Here is a 23,443-nt window from a genome sequence, read left to right on the forward strand (position 1 = left end):
GCGTGTCCCCCAGCGAGCAGACCCCACTCAGGAGCTCACGGCACACCACGCTCTCCCATCCCTCTGGCTCAGTCCCTCTAGTGCCTCTGCGTCTCTGCGTGAGTTGCGCTCTATTTTGTTTCTTCCGAAAGTATTTAACCGAACAAACGATTCAGGAAACACACAGAGGGCATGTGCGGGAATTGACACCAGTATAGACACAACGCGAAATACAATGATAGTTATTATAATTAGATAATTTGATATAAAAATTTGATATCATAATAGGGTTTTCCCCTTTTATCTGGAAACAAAACAGGTGTTAAGATGTGAAAACACCAAACTGAAACCTTTTACAAGGAATCATGTCTGCATTAACCACAATGCTTGTGGTCAGAATGCAAAAAAAACATACTCTGATAATTATATATGCAAATAATTAGATAATTAATTTTAATCAACGTTGGTTATTTTGAAACTGCCTATGCCGTGTGTCTCAGTGAACTCTACATCCCTGGCATCCACTTCCTCAACTCGGATAACCACCCGGAGGCAGGGGTCGTCAAACTAACACAACAAAAAAAGAGGCAACTTTTTTTCGAATTCGGTAAAAAGGCAAAAAAATAATGTCAAGAGCCGCAATGCACGAGACGGCTGATCCTGATGAGACAACGCCACGAAGCGGTAGTTCCTTCACGGGCCACACGCGACACCGGAGACGCAGATTTGCCGACCCCTCCTCCTCTAAGGGGAAGGACGAGGTGGTTTTTGAGGGGGGGGGGGGAGCCAAAATAAAAGGGGGGAGGGGGGGCGCCGAATGGGATGGACGTGGGTGCCTAAATGCCCGATTGAATGATCTTAAAAATCAATGCCTACTGGTGTTGTATTTTAGCCTGAGTCTCCATTCCACCTGCCCCCCTCTCCACTTACCCATCACCCCCTCAACCTCCCCTTGGCCACATCCTCTGTCTGCCAAGCAACAAACAAGAGGCCGCTTGTTTATAAGATCTCCTTACCCCGCCCGCTTTCCGCAATTACTCGCGAAATAATGACAATTCCCCTAATGAAGGAAGGCGGCCTTTATTTTACAACGAGCGTCAGCTCCCGAACAAAGGCTCTTGCTTGTCTGCTCACATTAGTGCATTAGCCTTTTAGAATATGTTTTGATGCAAACGGAGTGCTCATTTGCTCGTTTTGAAGGTCCCGTGGGACAAGATATGTTTGGTCAAAATAAACACATATAGCGTACATTTTCAAACTTCTCTCCCCCTCGTAGAAACATGCGCTGCGCACACACACGCGCAGTTGAATTCTTCACTAAACAAAATTTGGCAGTTCAAAATGCAACGTAACTCAATCATACGTTGTTGTATTATTAAAGTATCGTATGTGCACGTATACATGTGGGAACAACCGTCCCTGCCATGCTCATTTGATCAGGGAGACACTTGCATTTTTAAAATAGATAGTACATATATTTTGTGGATGGCTGCGCGTGCTAAATCATTAAAACACTTACGTACAACGTGTATATTTCGGTAACGTAATTAAAGTCGTCATTCTAAGTGTGGCTAATTAAGGCTCATTAAACGTACCTGTTTATATTCTTTGGTTCTTTTGTTAAAGTCACGTAGATAGAAACATAATAATGAAAATAAAGTGCATTTTTTAATTCTCTTTATTTTTATTTTTTAGTCATTTTATTCGTATTATTATTTTCCTATCCCCGTGACTTTACCGGAAAAAAAACTAAGAATTTGAATTCCAGCAGTCACGAAAGTTTAAAGTCAAAATTTAACCTGTTTATCTTTGGGTCGTGTGTGACTGCAACCATAGGATCGGTCCTCCCATCACGCTCCACGTGATCATTTGTCGTTCTCGTCCACACGACGCTTATTTCATCAAGCCTCACTGCCTCTCAAGCCTCGTTTCTCGAGAGGGTCCTGCCAGTGATCATCGGGTGATTTCTCAGCTTTGGTTACGGGCGAACACCCCGAGAACACGGAGGAAAGCCGCACACAGAGCATGGCGAGGAGAGAATGTGCAAACTCCACGCGGAAATCAGAATCATTACATTGATTTATTCTGGAGGAATCCGATGAGCTATGAAGTTCTTTTGTCCACAGATATCCAGAAAGGCACCCGAGTCGTAAACCCAGTCAGGCACTTAGGGGGCGTCCATAAATGACGTCACGCGATTTTTGACCCCCCCCCCCCTTCGTCACACGGCGTCACAAAAAGTCAGACCCCCCCCCCCCTCAAATATAACGTCACAAAGCTCTGCCCTCTCCCCTCACAAAAAAATTAAAACATGCTTCAAATCGCTTTAAACTATTGTCATTGTAGTGCGTATTTAATGTGGCGCTGCACTCTGATGTTGTAGGAGAAAACCAGTATTAAAAAGTCTATTTAATTAAGTAGAACGTGTTGTCTATATTTATTTAAAGTTGCGCATTTTGATGAGACGTCACATTTCTCACCCCCCCCCCCTCGTCACACATCGTCACAAATGTCTGACCACCCCCCCCACCTAGGTGCGTGACGTCATTTATGGACGGCCCCTTATTGCTGCGAAGCACAAGTGTTGCCACTGCACTCCTATCGCGCTGTTGTATTGTTTGTCGTCGTAACTTACTGGACATCTGTGAAAAAGAGCTTCAAAGCTCATCAGATTCCACCAGGATAAATGAATATCCCGATTCACTACTGTCACCGTACTGCGTGTGTCCTGCTCGCAGCCTGGGAACCAACTTGGGGCCTGCGCTCACCGTCCTGTCTGATGAGCTCCTTCGACATTTACACAAAGTGGTTGCATCAGTGTCGAGAGTAGCGCACTGTGAAATACGAAAGATTCCCCTGTAGCCTTAACATACCGTTGGGGCAATTGCTGTTAGCGAGCAGCACTTATGAAAGGGTGGGTGGGTGGCCAGCACCACGCACGGCCTCATTTGTATTCCCAGTGGCGATGTTTACGCACCACACTAGATACCCATTTGAGGCCGAGTCGACCTAGGGGAGGCCCAGAACCGGTTCAAATAATCGTCATCGGTTTCGGTGTCCGCGAGCGGTAAAATCGAACTCGGGAGTCGCTGGGTTCGCAGCGCGGCGTAGCGCCAACCACGACACCGCTGCGCTCCCCACTAAACGAGACATCTTGCTACTCACAAAGCACGCCAGTCTTGCCAGTCAATTCCAAATGCTAAAGGAGGAGGGGGGAGGCCCGAAGAGCCCTCCCCATCACTGGTGCGCTGAATCACCTCGAATACCAAGCCCAAGCCAAGGCAAGCCCTCGCAAACAATCAAAAAACACAGCTTGTGTTTGTGCAGGGATTGAGAGCAGAAGCGGTGGTAATTTGAGCGGCGGGGACAATCGTTGAATGGGACGCCTCGCCTATTAGTGGGCGCTTAAGCCTAGAATGAAGCGCCTGTTGTTTTTTGGTTGTTTGTTTCACCGGCCCGTGTCCAGTTGCAACAAAGGAGAGGTAGGTGGGGTGGTGGTGGTGGTGGGGGGGGGGGCGTTTGGGAGGTGTTTTTGAGTCTGATTCGGGGCGTGTGCGAGAAGTGATGGAATGGGAGGAGGAGGAGGGGGAGGGAGGGAGTTGTAAGCTTTACAAATAGTTGCACGCTTAATTGGGCGCTTTAAGTAGAGGCGGAAAGGTTTTCTGGAATACAGTATGTGTTTAATCACAATGCCTCGGAGTGGAACACTGGTGGCAACGCTTTGTCGCCTCAAGCCGTCAGTTTAAGCAATAAACGGGCCCACGTGTAAGACAAGCGACGTTTAGTTAGAATGTGTCCGTTTAATGTGCAATTATATTGAGGGGCTCTCTAGTTGTCTTGGTGTGGGCTGGGACTCCTCTCCGCTGTTGTTTTGCTGCTGCCTTGCCCAAGCCTGGGAATTGATTTGCTGAAGCAATTTGAACTTTTAGACGTTATCTGTTTTACGTGAACGTATTTGAGTGATTTGCTTACCTTCCCTCTCCTTTGCACTCCAATCGTTTTCTTTCGCGCTGTTTGTTGTTGTAACTTTCCGACCCGACTGGGTATCTGATTCTGATGTGTTCCATATACAGGCACCCGAGTCTGTAACAGCCGTTTGTCTATCCACTGCTAGATGAAGGCCTCCCCATGCTGTGCCAATCACAACTTCTCCGTGCTGGTCAGAGTGGGTTGGTGAGGGCGAGAACCCAGAGCCGGTTCAGAGATCAGTCATCGCTCGCGTGAGCCGTGGCTCGGAATTTAATTCAGGTCGTCAGTTGTGTGGCGCAATGCGCAATTCACTGCACCACCAATCCACCTTCACACACACACACACGTATAGCGATTGCGATGATTACCAATGGAGAGCAACAATTATATATTCAGTTCAAATGGTTTAGCCATTCAACCGCTTTGTCTGAGAATTGCCGCCACTTTCGAGTGTATTATAGGGGCAGTGCGACGTTTTTTTTCATGGCCCACGGTTTGGTGCACGTATATTTAGCGGAAAACATAGTGAGCATAAATTTAGATTTAAAAGGTCGTGAAAATTTTATTGTTTTTTTTAATCATTTTATGATTTCCCTTCTACGTGACTTTACCGAAAGAACCAATAACATATTGAGTAGAGTCCATCTTTGTTGGAATAACCAACGTTGGTTGCTCCATGGATGGACCGGCCCTTGCCATAGGAGCGTGTCATTTGCTGCACTCAGGCCCACGACTGAGGACAAACGCACCACGCGACGCTCATGGTCTTGCCAAGAGAACATTTTGACCCAACTCTGTAGCCTTGCACGGCATCCGCGTGATATTTTGTTTTGTTTAAACTGCCATTAGAATGTTTATTTTGGTGCGAGTGGTTGTATACAGCGAGCAACGGGAAATTAAACAAGGTACCGACACTCGGGCATATTTTCCATGTGCCCGTCATGCTTTATTTGAGTAAAAATTACATCTAAACATACACAGTACAACTTACCCAAGACAATGACACATTTAAATAGTTTACATTAAGCAGACCAATAAGCCATCTACGCCATTTTTCACGGACATTTTTTAAAATCAAAATGTGCCGTGAAAATGTTGTCAAATTAGAGTAAAAATATTAGCAAAGGTTAAACACACCCATGTTTTACGTGCATAAAATGCACCACAGTTGCTTTCCAAAGACAGAATACTCATGCGCGTCACTGTCGATAATATAAGTACATTCTACATGACCACGCTTACGATTATGTTGCGTGATAAAAACTAAATAAAATATAAAAGTGAAAATTACAAACAAATATAGTTTTCATTTTTATTGCTTTTTCTCAGAAGCGGCCTGGCTACAAACGATTGCTCAGCGAAGTGGCTTATCAACGTGTGCAAGTTTATAGCAGCCAAATACTCGAATCGATGTTTCTAAACGTGGAGGAGAAAACCCAGAAGAACCGGAGAATAATCCACGCAACCACGGGGGGAACACGCAAACGCCAAACGCAAAGGCGTCAGGGTCAGGATTGAACTCACGACCTCCTGTATACTAGGCGAGGGAGTCAACATTTCGCCACCGCGGCAAGCTATTGAACAGTATTACAGAATATAACATCCTGTCGAACTAGGACTCATATCTTAAATACGGGGGGCCTTGCCTGCTATATCTGGCAGCTCACGAGCACTGATTGAAGCAAGGCTGAACCTGCTGATGAGACCCTGGATGCTGAAACCGGTCCAGAGTTGTGGATGTGCGAAATAAATTTTGGTGAAAGTATGTACTCCCAGAAGGCCATGGGGCCCGTTGTGTTGTGTAAAAAAAAATGTACGTGAAGAGACAGATATATATGAAGTGGACGTATTGTCCGCATATCTGTTTTGTTACCCAAAGACGGAATCAATACTGACAAGAAGGCACGTTGCCATGTTTGTGCAATAAAAGCTACCCCCCCCCCCCCTCCGATTAACAAGAAGTGAGCACATGCAGCGTGCGCGCTTTTCTTAAGCTGCACAAAAGGTGCGAAGTAGCAACTGTGGTTTGAGGCGGGCTACCATGCAGGGCCGATTAAGAGAGCCGGCGTGAGCTCATGTGGAAAATAAGTGCCACTGTGTTCATTATTGGCACCGACCGATGATGCTGCTGCTGCTGCTGCTGCACGTGCGTGGTTGTGTGCTCGAGTGGGGGGGGGGGGCAGTTGCGTGGCGCGCAAGCGCTTAGCGCACTGCGTTGCGAACCCGACGAGTCGAGTTCGATTCCCACTTACGGCCAACACCACCAGTGACGATTATCTGAACTGGCCCATCGGCCTCCCCTAGGTCGGCTCAGCCTCACATCGTTGCTGGTGGAGACGATGTGTTGTGCAGGCCCACCCACCCGCTCGTGTGCCGTGCCGGTCTTCATAGGTGCTCGCAAACAGCACTTGGGAGCCGTCCATAAATGACGTCACGCACCTAGGGGGGGTCAGACATTTGTGACGATGTGTGATGAGGGGGGGGGGGGTTGAGAAATGTGACGTCACATCAACATGCGAAACTTTAAGTAAATATAGACAACACGTTCTACTTAATTAAATAGACTTTTTAATAAATGTTTTCTCCGACATCAGAGTGCAGCGCCAAATTAAATACGCACTACAATGACAATAATTGAAAGCGATTTGAAGCGTGTTTTTTTTTTGGGGGGGGGGGCAGAGCTTTGTGACGTCATATTAGAGGGGGGGGTCTGACTTTTTGTGACGCCGTGTGACGATGGGGGGAGGCGGTGGGTGAAAAACCGTCCAAAATCGCGTGACGTCATTTATGGACGGCCCCTTGCCCCAACAGTCTGTTCTTACAGGCCTACACAGGGGGGCGGGGAGGGGGGTTTTTGTAATCCCAAATGGCCAAACCGCACTGCTCGTAACCACAGAGCCACGCGGCATGCGACAGCACAAACAATGACGCCAACGCAGTCGTCACAGAGGCGAGCACGCGGGATTTTGTTGAGCAGACATGTGCCGTCCGATTTGCAACTCACCTGCACACTCTTCATAGACTCGTGTCGAAGAGTCGTGTGCGGTGTTTGGATGCCAGCGTGGCGCAGTGGTTATACAATTTAGTTTTTTTTCCATTTAATTATTTACCTACGTGACTTTACCGAAAAAATCAAAGAGTATGAATCCTTGCAGTCACGAAAACTTCAAATCTAGAATTGTGGCGAGATGTTGACTCCCTCGCCGAGTATACAGGCGATCGTGGGTTCAATCCCGGCTCCTGGCGCCTGCTGTATATTTGGGGTTTCCACGTCTCTCTTTCTCCCCGTGGTCACGTGGATTTTTCTACCGGTGCTCTGGGGGTTTCCCTCCACATTCAAAAACATGCGTTAAGAGTATTTGGCTGCGATAACATTCCACGTGGTGAGCCAACTTCGTTGAGCTGTCATTTGTGGCCAGGTCGCTTCTGAAAAAGAGCTGTACAGTATAGCTCAGTGGGCCTTACCTGGTCAACAAAATAAAACAATTATATGGTTTAGCCTTGCAGCAGGGAAGCGCCTGGGTTCGATTCCAATTTCAACCCGAGAGGAACCCCTATGAAGTAAATCTATTCACAACAGGGGCACTAAACACTCTAAATCTGCCACTGCCTCTAAGAGTATATGAGTGTGGCTTGCCGCACTCTAAACAGCCTGAGCTGAGGGGTTGTGGTGGGCAGGGGAGGTGGCGTGCGGTGATGGGAAGGGGCCTTTTGTGAAGCGTGGTGTAAGATGGGAAAACGATGGTGACCAAGCAATGGGTTAGGGCCATCAGAGGGCTGCCGGCTGCCTGAATGGAGCGACCAATGAACTGCTGTCTAATTGTGTGGGCGGTGAATGGGCGAGAGACTGTGCAACGCGGCAATTATGGCACGCGGACGAACTGCGCCAGATCCGTAGGGACAATGGGGACCACGCTAAAGGCGTCGTGGTGCGGTGCTCGGGAGGGTGCTGCCCAGACTGCTGCCCCCGTCGCTGCCCAAGCTCGCCCAGGCCCTGCTGGGTTTGGACGCACCGCCACTACTGTTGCGTCTTCGTTGATTTGAGCCGGGGGCGGGGGGGGGGGGATCCTGCCGCGGATCCATTTGCAAGATGGACAATGAATTTAACACATGCTCAAGGGATAATGAGATTAGGCAGGGGCCAGGGCAGGAATGTGAGGAATTCGCTGGAAGAGTGGGTGAAAACAGGAAAAAAACTGGCATGATTTCAAATCATGATTGTTGGCTTTAGTTGAAATTTATTTAATTGCGTTGAAAACTGTTTTTAAAAAAAGCAACCTCTTCTTGGACAAGTGTGTGCACACGTATTGCGTATGAATGGGCATTCCAGATCGTTACGTTCTGTTATAGGACATTTTGACTGGCTTGAGAAATTGACAATTATGTTGGCGATTAGTCACAGTGGAAGCCGGAGGTCATTTATTTTGTATACCAAACTGATACGTTGCTAATGCTCGTGGATAGATGTGCCCTGTTTTCACCATGCACAGCATCTGTGGAACTCGCAGTATACTGGGCATGCTTCATTCGGCATATGTTACATCTCAATCCCCCATGACATTTAATTGTCACGGTTTGGGATTACAATTCAAATCCAAATTTTTGTGAAATGTTTACTGCCTCATTTGTGTCTGTCTTTTTTTCTGTCCAATTTGCACAGTTGTATCGGCTTAATTGGCATAAATGTAACGTTAGCATTTTATAGTTTGCATAGCATGTAAATTATAGTGTATTATTGCGTATGATGGCAATATGTTCGGGAACTAAATGCCAATGTCGAAGTCTACGAGAGGGATTCAGGAGAGAGTTCGCGTAGTTTTGCTGTTCCTCCTGCTGCATTTAAGGAACGCAGACGAAAGCGTTCCATAGTTTGAGTTGCATGGCCACATTATGTTATTTTAATTGTGCATCTAGCAGTGTTGTGAACGAGCTCCCAGACCAGGATGGAGTGCAGTGACTCTGCCACTGAGTAGATCAGTGATGGGGTGGCGGTTCACGGCACATCATCTGAGGCATCCTGCAAGTTTCTGTGGCAGGGCCATCCTTGATTTAGTCTTTTCACAGATCTGTTTAATGCGGGGGTTTGAAGGTCATGCTTCTGTCCATGATAACCCCTAGATATTATGGAGTGGAGTCATAGCGTGCTCGCCTCCCACAGAAGGGCACATCAAGGGTGGCATCTGCCGCATGATTGTTCAGGTGGAAATAGCTTGAAGGGATTTGATTGCAGTCTCCGGCGATTTAAATATGCCTCCGGAAACATCAGATCAGCTGTTAGAGGATTGGCAACGTTCCCGAGATGTGTGCCCCGATTTCTAATGGGGTGTGAAAACGTAGGGATTGCCAGCCTTCAATAACTGGCTTACTTTGCTACAGAGACAGGACAACCTTGTCTATTTTTGCAGCCTGCTGGTTGGACGATTTTATGTTGGTCTTAATTGTATGTATGTTCAACTTCTTTCGCACCGGACGTAGCCAACCATGCTAATGTATAGCAAAACGTATGTTGCCCATGATGACGAGGAGAGACAGGTTCAAGACTCAGATGCTGCTTTGGCGAGGGTTCTCGGCCGGCCTACTTTGGTTCCTGGAATGGCCCAGGACCCAGCCTATAGCTGGGCCATTGTTCTTCACATTGGTCACAGCCAATGTGCAAATTAGGGTTTGAGGAAGTGACGCAATGCAACACCCTGGAAAAAATAATCAAGAAAACATTCGGATATAAATGGACCTAAGTGGTAACAATACCTACAATTAAACAAGAGGATATTATTGTCTGTCCGGGTGAGTGGCCCGAAAAGTATTTCTTTACCCGAAACACCATGTCCAGAATACCTCTCGGTATGACTGCGGTTACCAGTCAGGTGCCTGCTCCGGTCTAAAAGCGAGCTAGAAAACATTCAGTGAGAAATTAATCTCAGGATACAAAAGACTGTAAAGGCAGTTAAGCGCACGTACTAACTTCTTACATTGAACAGAAACGAAGTCATTCAGAAAGAACAAGAGATCGGCCAATGGGGACACGGCAAGAGCATTTCCATAAAGGAGGAGCTCACGTCAAAATTCCCTAATCATCCGAGACAACATTCCACTGGGGACCACCAGGGAGGGAAGACTATGGACAACGCCTTGTGGCTCAGCCGGCCGTCCCAGAATTATCTATTGTATTGCTTATTTTACGATGACTCACGATGACAAATGTTACGTTTGTAATGCTCGTGGATAGACAGGGCACCACAGTAGCGAGATGTTAACTCCGTTGCCTGGTATGCAGGAGGTCGTGTGTTCGTTCCCGACCCCGACGCCTGCTGTATATTTGGAGTTTGCATGTTCTCCCTGCGGGCGCGTGGATTTTTCTCCGGGTATTCCGGTTGTTCGCTTCACATTTAGAAACAACATGCGTTTAACGTATTTGGCTGCTATAAATGTCCACGTGAAAAGCCAACTTCGCTGTAATATTGTGTGGCCAGGTTGCTTCTGCAAAAAAAGCTATGTAGCTCAATGGTAACATTTTAACAAAAATACATTCTGATGAGATGTGAACATGTAAATTTCTCTCCCGCTCCCTGAACGCGATGTGCGTGGATATCCTCCAAACAGATACACGCAATGATGTGTGTTGTACGTCAATAACTGCGGTGAAATATCACATGTCGTAAGGACTTGGGGACAGGTGGAAATATGAAACGGTAGGATAAGTGAACATCCAAGGAACGTGAATGTTACCCCAGGCACAAATACTGAACTGGCTGTGGGCAGTTGATGGGTCAGGACCGATATTTGACGTTCATATATTCTACCCTGAACTGTGCTTGCGAAGTCAGCTACGCATGACTGTGAGTGTAGTTTAACCAGGTGTGCTCATGTGAAAGTGAGAGTGTATTTAAACAAAAACACACGCACACCATTTAGTGTTTTAGGGAAAATGCACTTGAATGTGCATATCAGTATGCAGTATCTTACGGTGCATATTGATAGATGCACTCATACTCAAAAATACCATCGCAATATCTGAATATGGTGCAACGATTGAAAGTGTTCAGTAAGTAAAAACCAAACTGAGATTCACGTGCCTAGATAAGTGTTTAAGTATTGTGCCTTCAGATTTGACCGAAATTGCCTTAGAGCCTCGGCTATGAAGTAACTTTGTGGAGCTAATTAGTGGAGTAACCCAATAGGCATTCACATAAACCGTGGCATTAAACTGTGCTCCGCAACTGTCTACCTGCCAGCTCATGGTGTGGCTGGAATAGCGCTCTCATTTTGCTGCCTACAGGTGGCCCATTAAATAAATTGGCTGCCTTTTGTTAATACTAAAGAGCCATCAAAGAGACCCCCGTGACAAAGGGTAATGAGTTGGGCTAGATAAATCTTCCAGCTGAAACCTTACACGCCATCATATGATGCCGCCGCGGAATTCCAATTTCTTTTATTTCGCAGCGGGTCCCAGTCTTCTTGGGAAAATCTTCCGTAATACTCAGGTGTGTCCCTGTGCTTCCCCACCGAAATCTAGCTTTTCACAATTACCCCCCCCCCCCATCTTCTCCTAGAGGCGCACAATGGCTCATAATTAAATCCTGTGTCCTTTTGTGCTGATGGCTCACAATTAATAGGGCGCAGACAAAGGCCCGAGTTCTCTACAAATGAGGCCCCTAATTGGATTTGGCAGAGAAATGGCCACATAGATGGGATGCAGATGGTTCCCACAGCGAGTGCTTGGACCTGGCTTGAGTGTGGGCAAAGGGTCTGATAGCTTGTTCATAACCTAGACAGATGCCTGCATTCCCAGGCCTCCAGTCTCAACAGCTGGGGAACTGCCATGCTTAATTGCAGCAGGCCCAGTGACCACATGTCTAGCATGTGCATTGTATAGCCTCATTCATTGTTAGGATTATGAACATCATTATAATTACCATTAACATATTTTCATCTGCATATGTTATTGTCCATTGAAGCATAAATGATAATTTTGTAATCTGTAAATTGATCATAAAGATATTAATGTGAGCTACATAATTTCTCTAAATATTTCTGAGTTGGCAAACTTACAGTATGATAACAAAAGTTTTTTTTTTATAAACCCATTTGTTTTGGCTGGTTTCATATCCTATAAACATGACGTATTTAAAGTGAAATGTACAATTTCAGACAGAAAGCATTGAAACTAAATCTTTCCAATTATGAATGCATTTTAATAAATTCCCAAGGTAATTCATCCCAAATAATAAAAGGGACTACTAGATAGTTAATTGCACTGTGTTTATAAGCAGTACATACTGGGTTATATACTCGACTTTGGTTCATGTCTGGGTCAATTAAAACACAATGCAGCAGTCCCGATGTGTGTGAAAAATATGGAATAGCTTCAAAGTAAACATGATCTGAGCCAGCTTCTACTTGACCTGTCTTTCCGTTGCCAAGCCATGTTCCCCGGCTACGACTCTCTCCGGCTTATTCTTCAGAGCTGTGCTGAAAGAAGCATCGACGGGAGTTTGGAGTATCTGCGTGCAGTTCTGAACCGACGACGGGTTAGTTTTAATTACCGCGTAACTTAAGACCAAGTAAACAAACACAAAATAACTTGCAGACATACTTCACGCATATTGACTGTGCTTTAATTGCACACTCAAGGAATTGTGATGCGGGAGAAGATAATGTTTTGTTTTGTTTCTAAATGTATCCGCAAACTGCAACAAAAATCACCATCTGTCTAACGAAAACGGGAGGCGATTCAAGAAACCAGTAACAGGGCAGCCTATGAAGGGACCTGCGTGTGGATGCGGATGTACGACTCGGCGGTTAAAGTGGCCCGGCGTATCCCCACACATCGGAAGTGCACTATGACCTCCCCTATTGTCGCTGACACCGACATCAGCGATCGTGCCATGAAGCCAGTGGGAGCATCGCTTATAAAGCTTCATGGACTCCAGAGACGTTGACGGAACGAGCCGTGATGCGATGCCACCAAACGTCAATGTCACCTCGCTGCGCTGCATTCATGCCCCCCCCCCACTCCCTCCCTACCTCTGTACCTGCATCACAAATCGAATGGCATTGTGGCGCACTGTGTGGAATAACGTAGCGACCACATGATCCAGCTCTGCTGCGCTGGATCATGTCAGGTCCACGGAAACACATTGTCCTGCGGAGGGAGCTGGTAGGAACGTTGGGTTGCTCGGTCAATGGCCAGGGTCAACTGCGGCGTGGTGTATTCCGCAAATATGCCCGACTGTGAGGGCGGGCACAAGCCGGCGTGAGTAGGTTAAACGTTGAGTTTTATAAGGGCACCACGGGGTGACCAGCCCCTCCCCACCAGCCCCACCCCTCCCACCCCCCACCCTCCCCACCCAGCCCCTCCCCACCCTCCCCACCAGCCCCTCCCCACCCAGCCCCTCCCCACCCTCCCCACCACCCCCTCCCCACCCTCCCCACCCAGCCCCTCCCCACCCTCCCCTTCCCACCCAGCCCCTCCCCACCCTCCCCTCTCCACCCAGCCCCACCCCTCCCATTTTTGGATGCACGACAGACGGACGGACATAATAATCCCCTGTGGGCTGGTGTAACCAGGAGGTTACTACCAGTATAAATGAAAACAGACTCCCCAAATGCTGTTACGTTCGGTAGGTTGGATTACGGCAATCGCAAATGCGGCGGGCAGACACTGCGATACTAGGACACGTTTAAGGACAACCCGAAGTTGTATTCCATCTCCGCTAACGTCTTGCAGGACATTGCTTGTGGAGTGCCTGGTCCGTGGAGCAGTGCATGTCAGGAAGGAATTTTCGACGGAATCTCGGCAAGTTCCAAATCAACGCAGCAAAGCGGAGAGGAGCAACCGACTGATCCCAGTCTGTTTTGCTCGTAATGCTCCAGTTGTTTAGCTATGCCCGGTGGCTTCCCGAATGGCCAATGTGCACATCCAAGATAAGCTAACCAGCAATGTCAACATCGGAACATCGATCTGAGACGACATTCTCTGAGTGCATCTGCTATGATGACCACATCGTGTGTGGGAATGTCTCCACGAGACGACTCTTCGTGGGGCCAATTCATGAATGGAGCACTGTCTGGCTTTGCACAACAGCCAATCCCGTTCAATCATCCGCACACGCCGAGTGCCATTCACAAGTTACGGATGCGACGAAGAGATTCTGCGACGGTGCCTTGACGTCATGACATATTCCCACCCACAGACGGAGCTGGCCAATGAAGCTCCAGTGCTCTCAAACACACGCACGCACACACACGTGTAGGTGTGTGTGTGCGTGTGTGCACTTTGTGGAATGGTTGTGTACATTGGGGCAAATAGCTCTGCAAATAGCGGAGCCAAAACGGCTGACCGCGTGTGCACTCTGTGTACAAATCAATGTCAAGGGGCCATCAAGGCTCATGCTCGTAATGCCACATACCTGGCCGCGGTTTCACATGTCAGATGTCACCGTGCGGACCATTCCACTCCGTGTCCTGCAGTGCATTGTGGTCGACAGGTGGCAGGAAAATGGGAAAAATTGGCCCTGCCTTCAATATAAAGGGGCACTATTTTGTCAAAATGTTGTGAAATGATAGCTAAAAAGGGTTTCATGGATTGAGCCTCATCAAACGAAATCTTCCATTACTTCGCTGGGTTTCCCTTAACCAACTCTAGATGACTTCTTCATGCTCCATAAAGTGTGGTTTACCGCGTATCAATCTTCTAATATACTCACTCGAGGTGCCGCAATATCTTGTCTGCTATGTTATACGAAACGATATTACTTGTCATGAAATGGCAATTCTCATGATATCACATTCCCATGACGTAATTGTATTTCACATTATTGTAACCTTGTTTTTGTGCTTTTATATAGAGTCTGTTCTACTATAACGCGTGTTGTTTTCATAACGCGAATTGAATATAACGCTTTGGATATTATTATTATAGGGAACACATTTTTTTGGAACGCGGATACAAATTGGATATAACGCGATTGAGTGAACAGAGCTACGTCGCGCGAGGAGGAACAAGCAGCTGTGCGGCTGCCTCAGCGTAGCACCGCACAAGGCGGGATGCTGCTGGATGCTTTTAGACGCTACCCACACGCCTCAAGTCTTTCTCTCCAGCCTACACACGCATCTCACGCGTTATCGCGGACTGTGCTTTACCCCCTAAATTAAATATGATTTATTATAACGCGATTTTTCCATAACGCGGTGTTTTTTCTGGAACGCAACTACTACCACGTTATAGGAGAACAACAGACGATACTTCAAGGAGAAATACGAATCACTTTAAAGTCCTTTAAGTAAACGTCCACTCCTGCCATAATCCTGTCAAGTTTACGCAGAAAGGAAATACCTCAACCGGCGAATTACCGTTCCAGCTTCCTTCTATTCAAAAGGAAACAGATTTAAAGAAGCACAGACCCACGAGCCTCATTCATACACAAATATATAAATTGTCCTTGCAGATCATAGAGAAATTAATAATGTACATTTTATAAGCTTATAAACCACTTGAGCAAGGGGAATATAGGAATGATGTGACCACATACGTGTACATTTTCTGATTGTGGAAAAGACAAATGTGCTCCAAATTCTTGGCTGTTACCATTCAGAGGCGCTCTTCTGAAGCAGTCGCATATAGAGGCGTCGTTAACAAAAAAAAATCTACAAGTTTTTACGACCGATGTACCCAGGAACCTCTCCGTTGAGACTGTGTGATGACCTTAAACGGGCCGAGAGATAGGTCACAATGCAGGGGGGAGCAGGGAGGAGTCAGAGAGGTACTGGGAAACAATGTTGAGGATAATGGGACGCAGTGCCGGATTAAGATAGTGTGGGGCCTGTAGCATGTGTTGTGAAGGGGACGTAAATATAAAACACATAAAATTTGGAGCTTGCATAGTAAAGTATATGTATTTTTTCATTTGCTATACAGCCAGATAATACGACAAATCGCTAACCTTAAACACCCAGTCGTTCATAAAAGTTGAAGGCGGTATAGTACTATAGTAATAGAGATAGCTTGACAGCATTTAGCACGGGGCCCTTGAAAGTGCGGGGCCCGTAGCTACATATATAGCTACTTTTGCTACGAGGAGAATCCGGCACTGAGGGTAAGGATTGTCATATGTAAGAGGATGGTGAACGGTCCACGAAGGGGGTAGAGAGGGTCATGTAAGCGACACCGGTGGTACAGATGAAGGCAGCAGGTAGCGGGTGACGGAAAGAGAGGAGTTGGCGAGTGACTGGGGGCGAGGAGGATGAGGAGGAGGAGGATTAGCACGGTTGGCTGTGTGAAAGAAGTTCAACATAGGTGTAGACGAGGCGACGCGTTACAGAGTGTGGCAGAAGTGAGGAGAGAAAGCGGGGCGAGGTGTGAGTGAAACTTAGCTGCAGTGCGGTGACAGGGAGAGAGACGGGGGGGGGGGGGGGATCGTGGGAGTTTGATATCGGTGTGGATTTAAGGGTTTGGGGGGACGCGGCGTTTGGTAAAAGAAGAGTCCGTGGCTCATGCGGCACTCGCGGCTCCAAAAGCCCCTTTCTCTCATCGCGACGCAACGACTCCGCGGGGCTGTAACTTGCCGAGCAGCCCATACTGGACATCTGCGATAAGAGCTTAAAATTCTCATCCGGATTTGTTTTTTTTCCCTGCGGTACGAAATCAAGATTTGCCAATTCTGATTCTTGAGCGGTGGATTCACCTCCAATTCTTTATTTGTTGGGACCATCGTGTGCACGACGACGTCAGTGGATAAACAATTTTTAAAAAATCTTGACTCAAGGCTTTCATGACTGCAGGAATTCATATTCTTTTGGGTCTTTCGGTAAAGCCACGTAGAAATAAAAAAGAATCAAAATAATAACAATATCACGACGTTGCGATCACAACACAAGCGATCGTCTTCAGGTAAAATAAGTAATATAAAAAAAACTATTTTTTTATATATAAAATGTACTAATAATGGCAAAACTCCACGACTCCAGGAAGTGGCCCCGAAGCTTGCCATAACGTAGGGGACCGTGGCCAATTACAGCCAACCTCAATTGACCGTAGACAATTAGACCAAAGCCGAAACATAACATATAAAAAATAATGTTTAAAAATAAAGATTTTTTGAAAATGATAGAATATAGTATTGTCATCAGTATGACATACGTATACCAAGTTTGCAGTCGATACCACATTGGGAAGTGGGTTACAATTTAGTTACAAGATTTGAGGATACGACAACAACAACAACAGACATAGTGAGTTCATAGAAAGCGTTTAATTCTGTCACTTATGATTGCAAGTTGTTACGAGTCAGTGACTGCTTTAGTGTTAAAATATGGTGCTGTATTTTTAGGATAGTGTGTTTATAATATCATTTTATGTAGATATCCACATTTATTTAATATTTTTTTCTGCAGTTTTTATTGAAAATGCAATATTTTATATCTCATAAACCTGATGTAATAGACAACTACTGATGTCAGATTTGGAATCAGCACCCCAAAATTACATTAAAACCGTTGGAATACCTTATGCCAGAAAAAGTGTATTGACCAGTGTAATAGCAGTAATGTGCAGCGGTTTAGCGACGCCATGAGAATGAATGACGCTATACGAAATGAAAGTATTCTCACCTTCTTCTTGGTTCTTTCGGTAAAGTCACGTAGAAGGGAAGTAATAAAATAATAAAAATAAAACATAATAAAACAATTCTCACGACGTTTCGGCCACAACGCAAGCAGCCGTCCTCAGGTGAAAACCAGGTCCGTCGAGGCGACAGAGTCTGAATGAAACAGCACACGGGCTTGGAGCATATATATAAGCTGGGCGCATTGACAAAGGAATTTGCATATCAACAGGAATTTAGCATATTTATGGGAAATGCAGGAATGTGATTAGTACTGCATATGCATGTGCATTATGCAGGATTAACAGCATCAAAGGGAGCTGCAGTTACTGCTGCTGCAGCAGTTGCTGCTGCTGCAGTTGCTGCTGCTGCTGCAGTTGCTGCTGCTGCTGCACTTGCTGCTGCTGCTGCACTTGCTGCTGCTGCTGCACTTGCTGCTGCTGCTGCACTTGCTGCTGCTGCTGCAGTTGCTGCCTTATCCATTTTAATATAACACAGAGACAATTTCAACCGAGAAGATGGATTCTGGCTTAGCAATCATTGGAAGGACGTAATAAACCATTTCGGATCTTAACTGATTGTGTTCACGTTAACGGTGACTTTCAGACCGCGTTCCACTCACTGGCATGGTGCAGTGTGCAGAGTAATGTATGGTGTCGTAATTGTACAGTAAACATATAGCAGTATGATACACATTAGGGTGGGTAGAATAATACATAGTGTTATATTAAAATTGATAAGGCAGCAACTGCAGCAGCAGCAGCAAGTGCAGCAGCAGCAGCAAGTGCAGCAGCAGCAGCAAGTGCAGCAGCAGCAGCAACTGCAGCAGCAGCAGCAACTGCAGCAGCAGCAGCAACTGCTGCAGCAGCAGTAACTGCAGCTCCCTTTGATGCTGTTAATCCTGCATAATGCACATGCATATGCAGTACTAATCACATTCCTGCATTTCCCATAAATATGCTAAATTCCTGTTGATATGCAAATTCCTTTGTCAATGCGCCCAGCTTATATATATGCTCCAAGCCCGTGTGCTGTTTCATTCAGACTCTTTCGCCTCGACGGACCTGGTTTTCACCTGAGGACGGCTGCTTGCGTTGTGGCCGAAACGTCGTGAGAATTGTTTTATTATGTTTTATTTTTATTATTTTATTACTTCCCTTCTACGTGACTTTACCGAAAGAACCAAGAAGATGAATCCCTGCAGTCACGAAAGCTTTAAATCGAAATATTCTCACCTTGTTCTTTCGTATGGCTCATGCAGATGCAGAGCAATGCCACATGCACGTGGCCAATCCAGATAGCCGCCTCCGGAGCAGCAGAGTGCGTCGCTGCGATGGTGTCTTCTTCGTGCTTGTGGATCGGGGCATTGCGTCGTTATACGTTATACGGGGTGTTCTGGATGACCCACTATAGTCGCACACTGCTTGGAGAGTTGTGTTGTTACTTTCCATTTGCGCATTGGCTATCCGCATCTGCCACAGTGTGCGCGGCAGATGATGCGAGTTATATTCCTGTTGAAAATTGTAATGCAGAAATCAGGGGTGGGGGGCTGGGGGAGCAATTGGGCTAGTGCCAGTTGTTGTTGTTGTTGCTAACGACGTAGTGCAGGGGGCTGAAGAAGGCCTCTTTGCGCCTCTGCGCCTGCGACACGAGGCCCTCTTTCGTGCGCTCGCTCGCAAGCAAACAGGCCCCGAGCCTCGCCGAGAAAGACGCATGCCCTCCCTGCCTCCTTCCCACTTGTACTGCGCAGTCACCAAAAATAAGCGAATACAGAAATCGGTAACGGGATATTTCATTGAAGAACTTCGCGGGTAACACACACACACACGAAAGCTACGCAGTTTGGACTCAAGATAAATGCGAGCAAAACAAATGTCACGGACAACAAGTTTACCAATAAATGTTGGAGGGACGCCATTACAAGCTTGATCTTGAGCAGGACGATGTGATTTAAGAGGTAAACGAGAGAAGGCCTCATTGATTTTTTGGAACTCTTAATTTATAGTGAAAAATAAGAGTTACTGATGTACCAGAGCAAATCTATTTGTTTTAATCGGTTTATATTCCAAGTGATGACGTTAATCAGAACCACGCATGATGACAAATGCAATGGGGGAAACGCTGATAAGTGTGTAGTGGGTTCAACTGAGTCGCAGACGTAGACTTGGAGGCAACACATATATTCAGTCCAACACACGGGGTAACTTCCCCTTAACAGAATAACAACCTATCGTGGTGACCACCAGGCTAACTACATTAATCTCTCACATTTATCATAGCTACTTCTATGCTAAATTCCTCTGTTGATATGGAAACTCCTTTGTCAAGGCACTCTTCTCCTCCCACCCAGCTTAAATACGCTGCCAAGCTTAGCAGTGTTCATTGGAGCACTGTCTTTTTGATAGCTCTGTTTCTTCACCTGAGGACGGCTGCTTGTGTTGTGGCCGAAACGTCGTGGGAATTTTATTTTATTATGTTTAATTTTTATTATTGTATTATTTCCCTTCTACGTGACTTTACCGAAAGAACCAAGAAGATGAATCCCTGCAGTCACGAAAGCTTTAAATCGAAATCTAACTACACTAGTTACACCGTAACTGCTACTACGGACCAGGACCAACAGCTTCGGCCCGGGTCCACGTGTTGGAGACTCGTTGAACGTAAAACATAGACGAAGATTTCTTCCAGGATGAACAACAACGCCGGTCCCTCTGGGGACCCGGCTTATATTCTCTGCGGCGTGGCCGGCTCCACCCTTGGCCACGACCACCTTCCAGAATCCTCGGGAAGGATCTGGGTCCCAATCACGTGACCACCCCCAGCCCCCACTTGGGACCCCTTTATAGACTTAACTGGTCACGTGTCCTCAACCAGAGTGGCATGGCCTCGAGTAACTTCATCCTTCGGCCGGCACCCACACACCCTGTTTTATAGGGCCGGCACTGCACGCAAAGCGTGGTGCCATCTAGCGCTATCATTCAGCGCTCACTGGGCCCCTTTAGGGCCGGTACTACACCAATGTTACAACAAGTTCACAACGAAGCATGGGGAGGATCATGCTGGGAATGACATGGAAAGACATAAAAAGGAACACACACATAAGGGAACAAATGACTATCAGCGACATCATATTGGCCGTTCATAAACGTGAGTGGGATCGGGGAGGATACAATGTATGTACTGCATGTTGAACTTCCTTCGCGCCGTACGTAGCCAACCGTGCTCATTGGAGGTGCGGAAAAAAATGGTGGATAACGAAAGATGGATGAAACTGCTGATGGAATGGCACTGCGTTTTTGAAGACAACCACTGTGGAGATGGAGCGACGCGATCAGTTCGTGCGCACTATGGAAATGGATTGTGGTATTGTGGGACTGTGAGGGATTGTAAACTGGAGGAATCCGATGAGCTATTAAAGTTGTTTTTCACAGATGTTCAGTAAGGGCGAGTAAGAACGTTACAACAACAAGCAGTACAAAAACACGATAGTAGTGGAAAGTACAAGAAAGGTAAACAAATCGTCCAAACACATAGAAATATAACACTAAACCTTGCCCACCCTTCCAGGCAAAGCCTGCTTAGGTATTCACTTATTTTTTCAGAAGCGACCTGGCCACAAATGATAGCTCAACAAAGTGGCTTATCATTTGGGATATTTATAGCATCAACATAATCTAAATAATCTCAGTGCTTGATTCTAAATGTGGAGCTCCTTCTAGTGGAGGCCCTTCTGCCAGCAGTGGTATGAGCGAGCAATTGCGGGGCAGCGCCTTTACCTTGTGTACATTTGTGTCCCCGTATGGTTATTGTTGTTATGTATCCGTGACTGCTCCTGCGGTGCCCTTTCTCGTTGAACGTCTGCAAGACATTGCACGAGTGCCCGACGAATTCTACAAACACAAAGTACAACTATTGGGGCCAATGTGCCACATCACGCATGCCAGATTACAAAATTATCAGGTGCACAAGGAAACCGGTGTCAGGGGTTATAAATTAACCGTTCTGTCAATAGTCCTTGGTCTGTACAACTGCGGTAGACAAGGGCTATCGGTGCCATAAATCATATTTTGAACAAACTCGCTCTCACGCAAGCACACTCGGGTACGTGTGCGCTCGCTGGTCGTGACACCGCGTTGCTATAAATAATGACGGGCTTCAATTATTTATAGGAGCACTCTGCCGCCATTCGCTTCTCGTTTAACGAATGGTCACTGCTCAATTAGTGTTTTGGCGTGTGATGCGTGAAGTGAACACCGCGTGAAATGCGACGTCGGTAAAGTCTGCGAATGTTAACCTGGCCGGCAGGGTGGAGGTAGTGGACACGCTCCTGCCTCACAGCCAGAGGCACCTGGGGTTCGATTCTTGACTCGGGCACCGTACCGCGTGAGGTGTGTACGTTCTCCCCCCTCTTCTGCACCGGTTTTTCCTCTGGGCCCCTCCAGTTTCCTCCCGTAACTTGAGACATGCGAAGTCATCGATGTTGTTCCAAACATCCCAAAAATGGGACCCTCCTGTAAAAAATATATAAATCATTTGGACTGAGGTGTGGCTTTCATAGATAGATAACTACACGAGGAATACATGACGCTACAACGATGTCTGTTCATAACAGGTTTTTTTGGGTTAGATCACGTAAATATATAAATGTGTCGTTAAACCTGCCACCACCCGACACAGCTAACTAGTAAGGGTTGTCGCATAAACAAAACATGACAATTCGTCACTAGTACAGCACACCGGTGTGTTGGAGAGCCAAGCCACAACATTTACAATTTGAATACGACGTTTTGCCAGTAATTACAACCAGCTTCAAAAATATCTCTATCACGGATAATAGTGGTCGCGAAAGCCTCCGTTGTTAAACTAACAATGTGTGTTGTTGAGTATTTGGTGATCGATATATTTCCTAAATGCAATGACAATGAAATGCAGTCGTGGATCTCTTCGATTCACTCGTAATTAAATTCAATCTACTCGGCGTGACCGGGCCACTGCCATCCGTTTTTTTTTACAGCTTTGAAAGGCGCTGTTCTGTTTGTTGATTGTATTGACAGACCACTTTGGGCAGTGCACGCTACGCGTCTGTTTATTGGGACATTTCCTCACTACTGTTGATCCAACGCTACGATATGGTATTTTTAGTTGCTGCTGAAGTATTTTCTATTGCCTTGGAGTCGGGGGAAGCTTGGTTTTTGAAAGCTTTTAGGGCATTTGCTGAAAGTCAGGCACTCTACCACAAGGCTGTTTATACAGATGATGCATATTTGGGTATTGTAAAGCCAAAACCCATAACTAATGATTCATTAATTTTTGTTACATAATTGCCATGTTTGTAAATTACGTAACTTATTTTTGTACTCAGATTGTAAATGCTGTTGATTTGCTCTCCAACACACCGGTTAGTGCGACACATTTATATTTACGTGATCTAACCCAAAAAAAAACTCTATAATGGCTATTTTTATGCTCATGGATAAACTCGCCGATGCAAAGTGTATTCCTTTGTTTATCGAAGAGACTGTCATTATACTTACGACATTGTGGGAAACTAAAGTCATTGATCTTATAGAGAGACTTGCCTCTGCCACGGGAACGTGGATTCTTCCACCTGCTGGCTCAGGCCACCGCCAGGTGAGCATTGACCTTCGCATGTTTGAGAAACAATTTACATTGCATTGTGCAATTCCCATGGCAGTGTACGCCGTTAGCGGTAAGAGTGCAGGGAATCACGGGGCAATAAAATACATTTCATGGTTTCCCCATAGATATAAACAAGGAAGAAAAATCAAGCATATGCATGGAATCCACATTGCCATGGTGGGTGCAATCTCTCCACAGGATGGTCACTGTTAATAAACAACAATGATTGGAAAAAAACGGTATACTATTCAGAA

This window comes from Lethenteron reissneri, chromosome 23 (assembly GCF_015708825.2).
Source record: "Lethenteron reissneri isolate LAM-NWPU_2019-01 chromosome 23, ASM1570882v1, whole genome shotgun sequence".
Lineage (NCBI taxonomy): Eukaryota > Metazoa > Chordata > Hyperoartia > Petromyzontiformes > Petromyzontidae > Lethenteron > Lethenteron reissneri.